Here is a 9,969-nt window from a genome sequence, read left to right on the forward strand (position 1 = left end):
AGAACAGAGTTTGCCCACTGGGAAGCCTGAGGAGAGAAACTGGTCCTGTACAGCCCCTTGCTGGGGTCCCCGGGGCCAGAAGCATCCCGGGTGCTGGGACCAGAGACCCGAGATGGGGACACGGAGGGCAGGTGACTGGTTTGGGCATAGAAAGCTCCTGTTTGGGCAAGGAGCCATGTCCCAGGAGCATCCTCCTCGCTGTCCCCCTGGGTGACAGTGGTGTGGGTGATGGCGGAGGTGCGGGGCTGGGCAGGATTTGGGGACAGTGGCTTTGGGTGCTGCGGGGGTCAGGAAAGCAGAGGCTCCTGTGCAGTGCGGTTGTTTCCCCCCCTGCCCTCCCCAGTTTATTTATAGATTCAGCAAGTTATTCAGCTGAAACAAATCTCCGTTTCAGTCAGGTCCTGGGGCCAGCGGCAGCCTGCATTATCTCACAGGCAGCCTTACATTAGGCAGCACGATTTTGGGGGGGGCATCGGCAGCCCAGCACAACCAACCCAACGTCTGCAGGACGAAGGGGTTTGCCTGGGTGGGGCGATGGTCCCCAGGGTGCAAGCAGTGACACGAGGGCCACCCTAAGAGCAAGCCGGGACTGACTGTCTATGGGGGGGGGATAATTGTGAAGGGCTCGGGGTGGGCTGGCCAGGGTGTGAGGGGCTGGGGTGCACCCTGCCCCCTGCCCCCGCACAGCCCCCAGCCCCCTTGACAGCAATACCAGGAGCGAGTGCTCGCTGTCAGCCAGAGTCTATTTTTATTCCCTGCTTAAAAATATCCCTGTCTGGGTCACTGGCACATGATGGATCATCGCTCCTGCGACTTCCCCCAGGGTCTTCCCAGCTCCCAGACAAGGAGCAGAGTCAGGCTACTCACCGGAGCCCCCCCTGCACACCCTTCCCACCCTGTAAAAGCACTGAGGGGACATCACAGCACCCGTGCTGTGGGGGTGCAAGAAACACCCGTGTGCTCCTGGGGCTGGGGCACAACAGAGCAGCAGCTCCGAGGGTGCCCCAGCACGGCTCCACACCAGCTCTGCATCCCACAGTGGCCAGGGAGCGTCCCAGGGTCACTGCATCCTCACTCTCTGCTATCCCCCACTCAGTCCCCAGCCAGCGATGGAGCAGCTCCTGTGCCTTTTTCTTCCCTCCCCATTTGAATTTTGTGAAAAATTCAACCTTGCTCAAAAGCTTGGGCGAAAGCCCTTGTGAGCAGGGACAGGAGCACAAGGAAGAGCAGATTCCAGCCTGCGGTGCATTTTCTAGCCCTATTAAGTCACGAGCCTCTGATGCCATGAGAGATACGGGGCTGACTGACAGGTGATTTGGTTTTATCTCACCTGGGAACATTTAATATCCGGCATGGGGCCGTTTTGCAGCCTCTTTGTGCAGGAGCGCTCAGCAGCAGCGCCGGGCTGGGAGGGGGCACAACCAAGGGGTGGCTGGGGGGACCCCACAGTGGACAGCACCCCGGCCATCGCAGAGCAGCGAAGGCACTGCTCCCAGAGAGGGGTCGGGAGTCGCAGTCACCTCCAGCTGGGTGCTGCCCCCCTCTCCTGTGGGCATCACCCCCCCCGATGGTCCCCAGGGCCATCAGCCCGTGGAGACCTGCAGAGCTTGGGGTGCCTCCTCCTTTGGCAGGGGGTCAGAGCTCCATCGCAGGGCATTCACCAGCTCCTTGGCCAAAACCTTTTGGCTTTGAGAGCAACTGGTTCCTGGAAACGAGATGATCAGGGCCAGGCGTGATGCTGCCCCTGGGTTTGCTCCTGCCCCATCCCTCGTGGGCAGTGTGAAGTACCTCCCTCCTGCACAGATTTTTTATTTCCCTTCTGTTGCTCTGCAGCTAGTTTCCTTCTCCCCCAAACGACTCGATTATGGTGCTTAATTGCATTTATGGAGCGGTGCTGGCGTGTGCTGTCAGCCTGGATTACAGGGGGGTGTCTGCTGAGGGGGGCAGCTGGGCTGGAAGCCGGGCTCCAGGAGCGAAATCGGAGTGAGCTGAAGATTCCCGGGAGATCTTCACCTTTAACTTATTTGCTTCTTTCCCCTCCAAATCTGCTGACATTTGGAAAAGGGGAATCATTGCAATTTGCTTGTTTCAGCAAGTTCCCCCTCTCCCCCGTGCCACTCCTGGCTCGGCACAGCTCTGCCGGGCTGTCAGAGGCCCCGGCACAGCGGAGGGCACCGGGGGAAGAGGAAGGTGAACGATTCCCAAGCCCACCATGGCCAGTGGCCCCAGGCAAAACCTGGTGGCCCCAAGTGATGCTGCGCAATGGGACCGGAGCCCCCCTGCACCGTGCCAGGCTGCCAGCAGAGCCGGCACAGCCCCTCAGCCTTTCAGCCAGGAAAACACCTGATTCAATCCTCCTGACAGTCAAGAATTGAAAATGATTTATTAAAAATGTAGAAAGCCCGGTTGTCGGTGTCGCTGCTCTGATAAGAGCATCGCCTCCCGCGCCGCTCCCGTGGCAGGCGCGCTCAGCTCGGGTTTATGTTCCCCTCACTCAAATCGCTCCCGCCGTGGCACCCACGGGGGGGAGAAGGACCCCCCCCAAACACACACAGTCTGCATATTAATTTTCAGCAGATTGCCGCAGGCAAACACAGTCAGGCTTCAGGAGGCATTACAGCTGAGCCGTGACCTCTGGGAAGGCGGCATCGCACCGCTGCCGGGCGAGCACCGTGCTGGCAAAGCACCCCCCCAGCCCACACCCCCACTCGTCCCCATGGGCCAGCTTGGCTGTGCCACCACGGCCACCGTGGCACCGGGCTCTGCTCCCCCTGCCCCATCGCCCCCTTGGCAGGGTTGTGGCCCCTTCTCCCCCCCAGGAGCAGGGGGGTCCCTTCCCAAGGAGCGGGACCCGATGACCCGCAGCGCCTGGGGGAAGATTAATGGAGTCGTATAGAGTGTCCGAGCGGCTCCGTCCCCGCATGATGTATTCCAGCCCGCGGCCGTAAATCCGGTTATGGCGGTTGAGCCGTAGAGCCGAGGACAGAGGGAGGCAGAGACACCGGCTGCCCCAGCGTGGCAGAGGTCAGCGGGAGCAGCACGGGGCCAGGATTGATCCACAGCCCCGTCGCCTCCCTGGATTTTCCCAATGATTTTTATTAGGGGGCACCAGCTCCCAGGAGGATTTATTAGGGCGAAGTCGGAAACGAAGTGAAAGGAGTGGGAAACCTCCTGCGTCGTCTGGCAGCCCATAGGGGAGGGATGGAGGAGCTGTGGCTGTGCTGGGGGGGTGTCCCTAGCCCTCTGGCCCCCACCTGCAGAGGTTTGCTCACTCAAAGATCTTCCAGTCTGGACTGTTGTAGTTTTGTCCCCGCTTTGGTGAGGGCTCGCTGGGTGTCAGATAATGTGACGCAGATGCTGAGAGCACCGCTGAGCCACGGCACCAAAATGCTTGTCCTGTCCTCATGGGATACTGCCTGGCCCCGCTCCAGGTCTCGGCAGGACGAGGCAGGCACGAGGCTGAGAGAACCCCAGGGAGGCATGGCAATAACAACTGAAATTGATATTTTTGCAGGAGAGAAATAGAAAGCCTCAGCACGGCTGTTGGCCAGAACATTGCAGGGGGAAAGAGAAATCAGACATCAGCCGGCAGTGCCGCCAGGCTCTGCTTCCTTTGCTGTCCCTGCTACCTGGCACCGAAACCTGCCCGTGTCCTCAGCAGGGTGCTCCCAAGCCTACAGCCTCCAAGGCAGATAATTGATTTAAATCAGGATTTTTCTCCTGTTTTTTTCCAAAAGCTGTTTTCTCCGCAGCACCTCGCTTGTGTCTGACAGCCCAGCCGGCAGCACTGGGCACCCCCAGCCCAGCTCGGGCTGCGATTGCCCCCGTGGGACCTTCCTCCCCGCGTGAGCCGCAGCGGGGCTGGGGACGAGGAAACTGAGCTTTGGTGATGGAGCCAATGCACCCATCACCACCGATGCCACCGAGACCGTGCAAATGAGGGGCTTTGCGCCCCCAGAGCCAGGCTCCCCGCAGAGCTAGGCCTGAAATCCCTCCTGGAAAAGCCACAGCCCTCATGGGCGAGAGCCGTGTTGTTCCAGGATGACTCGATGTGAGCTTGCCAGAGCCAGGAGCCGGGGGGGGGGCTCCCAGCTGGTGGGCTGCCGAGCCCTGCAGATTGACAGGACCATCCCACCTCCAGCAGCACCCCAATCCCAGCACCCTGCTCCCAGCACCCCACTCCTGGCACCCTACTCCCAGTATCCCACTTGCCACAGCCCAACCACGCCAAACCCCCCCACAAACACACTTTGCAAGGCCAATTATCACTTGGAAACCAGCACGATGCCCAGGTGTACGGTCCCAATTAAGCCTGGCTTAAAAACAATTTAAACACCATTATAAGTTTCCCATTTTGGAGCAGGTTACCATCGGCAGGGGCTTGGGGTGAAGGGAGCTGGTGCTGAGCTGGGGTGCAGGGAGGGTGCTGGGGACACCCACAGAGGGCTGAGGGCTGGGACGGGGGCACAGGAGGGTTCAGCTCCCGTTGCATCCCATGGCAGCGGGAACTGGGAGGAGGTGGCAGTGCCGGATGGTGCTGGGGGGCCGGGGGGTGTGGGGGGTGGCCGCACGGCATTGCGCATCGCTGAGCTTTCCGAGCGCTGGCGGGTGTCCCCACCATGACGGGGCTTTGATCCCCACAGCGAAAGAGCAAAGGCAGCTGCCTTTGTGTGCCGGGAGGCTTTGAAGTCTCCCAAAATGGAATGGGGGGTGCAGGGGGAGCAGCTAGCCCTCCCCTGCCAGCCTGGCCCCCCCCCTCCCAGCCCCACTCTCTCTCCCTTTTTATTTCCTTGTTCCCAATTAGGAGCCACCTCCGGCTCATGCAATAAAACCTGCAAAGTTTCCTGGAGAGCCCCAGCCGGAGTGCTGGGGCCATGCCGGGGGCCGAACCGCACAGGACCCCTCCCGGGTGTCCCAGCTCCCTCCCTCCCACCCTCCATGGCCACACTGACCTGCTCCCCCCAGCACAGGACCCCCCATTTGGCATCAGTGCCTCCCCCAGCGACCTCCAGGTGACAGCGGTCAGGTCCCTGCCCAGGCAGGTGACAGTAATTAGCTCTGTCCCTAATTCTCAGCCTGTTTTATCTTTTCTCTTCCAAAGGCAGGAGAAAAAAGAAGCTCTTTTCCACCCCACCCCCCTTTTCCTTTTCAGTGGCCTCGCTCAGCCCCGGGAGGGTGAGCAGAGCCCAGTGGGTACGTGCGAGCCTGTGTTTTTGTGAGAAAAATGCGCATTGATCATTTCTGGGAATCAGACTGTGTTTTTTACTCTGAAGCATCCATTATACACAGCTGCTTAATTGACGAGTGCTGCCTAGTCACCTCGGATGCCGGAGTAAAACAGCCTAAAAGCTCCAGCGCAGAGGAAGTCCGCGCTTTATAAATTGATTCAGTGGGAGAGAGAGGGAGCGAGCGAAAAAAAGCATTAATTACAGATGCTTCTGTGGGCACTGTTTTATGGCAGCGAGACCAGGATGTGGGCAATTCTCCTAAATGTGCTGATTAGACAGCACTTCATGTCTCGGAGCACATTAAATGGGCTCTGTAAAGCTATTAAAGATGCAGCGCCATAAAGAATTGAGGCGAGCGAGCGGCAGCGGCGTGGCCCCGGGCTCCTGCCCAGCTCCCGCCGGCTGAGCTCAGCAGCAACAAGTCACCCGTGTGCCGGAGCCGGGGTGAGTTGGGTGCTGGGGATCGATGCTCCTGTCCAGGTTCCCATCCCTGCTGACCCCACCTGAGCCCCCTCCCCGGCCCCTGCTGGGGTTGGGGGGCTGGGGGTTGCCTGTATCCCTCCCCACCGTTCAGTGTCGTGGCTCCTGTGAGGTCCCATCACCGCTCTGAACCTCTTGGCTCCCCGCTCCAGGCAGCCCCTCTCCTTCCAAAAACGATCTGAGGCCGGGGTGGTCCCTCTCCCAGCGTTGCCAGGAGGGCAGGGACCCCAGCCCCACAACGAAGTGGCTTGGGGGGGGTTGAAGGGGGGCAGGAGCTGGCGCTGCCCCACCATCGCCTGGGCGCTGGGGAGATGGAGCGGCTTCTCCCCGGGCTTCCTCTGGAAGCTGGGAGGTCAAGGGCAGATTTGGAGAGGTTTGCTGCCAGCCCAGGGGACGCCACCCAGGGGACAGGAGAGGTGCAGGGACAGTGTGATGGGTCCCAGCCACCACCTGTCCCAACGCCCTCTCTGACTGTCCCCATCCCTGCAGGGACTGTCCCCACTCATCCCGCTCTCAAGCGGAGACTGAGCCTTGCTACACCATCCTGGTTCCCTCCCAGTCTCTCCCAGTGTGAGCCAGTGGCACCGGAGCATCATGGTGGTGATGGCTACCAACATCCCTGGAGCATCCCTGGAGCATCTCTGGAGCATCCCCGGAACCAGGCTCCTTCCCCCCATGCCCGGTGCTCCTGTGGTTGGATTCTCCTGCTCCCTGAGGGGGACAGCAGCCCCTGGGCATAAATGGGGTGAAGTCACGGTATTTTGGGTGCTGCTCTGGCTTCACCCCCAGTCTGTGGCCACCCCAGTGCAGGCAGGAGCCGTCCGACCCTGTGGCTCTGGGATCCGTGCCTCAGCAGGCCGGTGTGACCCCCCCCTTGCGCGGCGGGCGCGGGGCCGGCCGGGCGTGCGATGTTAACACAGCCCCGCCGCGCAATCGCGCCGGCAAATCAATTTGTCAGGACGCAGCTCACCAATTAGTGTTTGCTGGGATTATTACTCATTTGCGCACTGCAGGTTTTCAGGGAATTAATTAGGGGCTCGCCGGGGAGCCGGGACAGCCAGGGCAGGAAAGGCGACGCCAGCGCACAGTGTTGCTGACGGTGCCTGGAGCCATGCCGGAGGTGCCTGGTCCTCTCCCTGACTCCCGGGGGAGTTTGGCCCATGGGAGGGACCCTCAGAGGACACCCCAATATACCAGCCATCCCCTCCCCTGGAGCTGCACATCCCCGCCCACACCACAGCAAGGCCAGATCCTGTCTGTCCTGAGATGCCCGGAGAGCAGCGGGCTGTGGAGCAGAAAGAAGAGAGCCCGAGGCAAAGTGACACGTCCCATGTCATCCCGGGGAGGTGACACTGAGCGGTGTCACCCACCCCATGCCTGGCGTGGGGAGTGAGCAGGGCCCTGGCCGGAGCGAGCAAACAGGATGTGAATTCACTGCCGAGGCAATTACAGAAAAAAAGCGTTGAGCCGTGCTGCTCGCGGTGTGCACGTCGTTCAGGGTGCGAACAGCGTGCACGCTTTTCACGGGGCTCGCGGTGTGCACGCTGTTCAGGGTGCTCCTGGTGTGCGCTGCGTTCAGGTTGTCCACGTTGTTCCCAGCGTCCACGTTGCTCACAGTGTTCGTGTCGCTCATGGTGTGCACGTTGCTCCTGATATTCACACTGCTCACGGTGTGCACGTTGCTCACGGTGTGCAAGCTGCTCCTGGTATTCACACTGCTCACGGTGTGCACGTTGCTCACGGTGTGCAAGCTGCTCCTGGTATTCACACTGCTCACGGTGTGCACGTTGCTCACGGTGTGCAAGCTGCTCCTGGTATTCACACTGCTCATGGTGTGCACGTTGCTCACAGTGTGCACGTTGCTGCTGGTATTCACACTGCTCACAGTGTGTATGCTGCTCACCGTGTGCATGTTGCTCCTGATATTCACACTGCTCACGGTGTGCATGTTGCTCACGGTGTGCAAGCTGCTCCTGGTATTCACACTGCTCAAGGTCTGCACGTTGCCCGTGATGTTCGTGTTGCTCACGGTGTTCACGTTACTCGTGGTGTGCGAGCAGCCCACCCAAGCCCTTCCAACCCTCTGACGGGTAATCGATTTCCCCGAGCCAGGCAGAGACACCCTGTCCAAACACATCGAGCTTTAAATGCCGCCTCTCCTAACGTGCTGCTACAACCTCCTGAAATCCACTCGCGGTGAAACTTCCCCCATCCCCATCCCTGCTGGGGAACAGCCACAGCCCTGACCAGCCTCCCAGCCCAGCACACGGCCCCGTACCCTGTGGGTGCATCCCTCCTCAGAGACCATGGCGCGCTCTCCACAGTGGTCAACACCCCTCTGGGCTGGACTGTGGCTTCGGGGTGCCCCGGGGTGCCAGCAGCCCCCCCCCCCACCAGCACACAGCCCCCGGGACCGAGGCGCATCTGCCCCGAAACGTGGCCATGACCCAAATTCATCTTCCTGGGGTTCATGCGGTCGGGTGAGCACCCCCAACCCCACCTTCCCCAGGAATTCCAAATGAAGCCCCAAGAGGAGCAATGCCACGTCAGGGCAGGATATTTTGGGGGGTTTGTGCCCCATCACAGGGCTCTACAACCTCTCCCAGGGGCCAGCGGGACGGTGCAGAGCCCATCACTGTCTGACGGCGCTGAAACCCCACCACGTTTTTTGTGGGATCAAGAGCCCCGGCATCCCCCCAAACCTGGGCAAGCCCCAGAGCTGAGCTGTGGGGTGCAAAGGTGGGGGGGGTCCAGCACCTCCACGGGGCTGAGGCCGCGCTGCCAGGAGCCCCAGCGCTGCTCAAGGTTAGCGCCGGTAATTAAGGGCTGGGATTTGCATGCAGCAAATGACTCTGGCTAATTACGGGTTTAAAAGGAAAATGATCGGAGAGAGGATTGTTTGCAAAATTGGGGCATGGCGGAGGAGCGGGCGCTCGGCTCTGCTCTGCTCTGGAGGTCACCAGCTTTCACCCGGCTGGCCGAGCCACCGCTGCCACACATCTGGGGACCGCACATCTGGGGACGGCTCATCTGGGGATGCCACAGCTGGGGACGGCACAGCTGGGTGGCCATGGCAGGAGATGGCAACGGCCCCGGGGCTGCCGCTGGCCCCATGAGCCCAGGGGCTGGGCTGTCAGGCCAGGGAGCTCCAAGGGGTGTAGGGTGACCCCCAGACCTAGGGGGGCTCCTTGGAGGGTGCTGGGTGCCCCCCCAGCCCCAGGACAGGCCCCCCAGGCCCCCAGCACGTGGGCAGAACAGCCTCCATCTTACCCCACCACCCCCCCCCAAAAAAATAGGCACAAATGCCAGGGTGCTGCATTGATTCATTTAATTTTCCCTTCTCATTTGATCAAGAGCAGGGTGACATTTGGCAAAAGTTGCTGATGAGGGATTGAATGATTAATTGTCATGACAACCATTCCTGGTTAATGACAGGGATGAGATTGTGCCGGCATAAAAGACGGAGAGTGGCCTTGAGTGCCGCGGTGCTAAATTACCAGGCATGTCACTGTTTGTGCTTTTGGTAAAACGTGGCCATGCGTTTCTAATGAGAGGTTAACTGTGTCCCCAAAGTAATTACAACTGATTGAAGAGGTAGTTAGTAATTAGAGGATTAACTGTAATGAGTCTCACCTGCAGCAGTTGCCATAGTTACAGTATTTTAGATTATCAGAATTAAAATAGGACGGAGGACGCGGTGCCGGGAGAAGCAGCTCTGCCCCCCCCAGGGCACACCGGGGCGTCGTGGGGGTCCCAGGGGTGCTTATGTGGGCTGGGGGCCCCCCTGCACCCACCGCCCCACAACACAGGGTGCCCCATGGCCAGACCCCCCCCCTGCAGCCCCATGCACCAGGGAGTGGCCTGTGACTGGGCTGTGCATGACCCGGAGGGGAGGCATCTGCAAGGAACCCCCCCCCAAAAACCCCAGGGTGCCCGGAGTAGAGCATCACCCGTGGCACCCTGTGCCATGCCATAGCAGGAGCCCCGGGGCTGGTTCTGCCAACTCGCCATTTCCGAGGGCAGGAATGTCATCGAAAAAGCTTAAATCTCCAAATTCCCACCAGCCCAGGCTGGCTCTCTGCGGGAGCCAGGAACGGGGACGTCCCCACAGCACCGCTGGCAGTGGCATCCGAGAGGCTGCCTCAACCACCCAAATTGAAGCTGTTTCAAATCTACTTATTCCCCTACTTTCCACGGATGACAATTTACAGGACCATGTAAAACCTCCAAGTACAGATTCTTTAATTATTCCATCCATAAA

This window comes from Tyto alba, unplaced genomic scaffold (assembly GCF_018691265.1).
Source record: "Tyto alba isolate M040663 unplaced genomic scaffold, T.alba_DEE_v4.0 Super-Scaffold_44, whole genome shotgun sequence".
Classification (NCBI taxonomy): domain Eukaryota; kingdom Metazoa; phylum Chordata; class Aves; order Strigiformes; family Tytonidae; genus Tyto; species Tyto alba.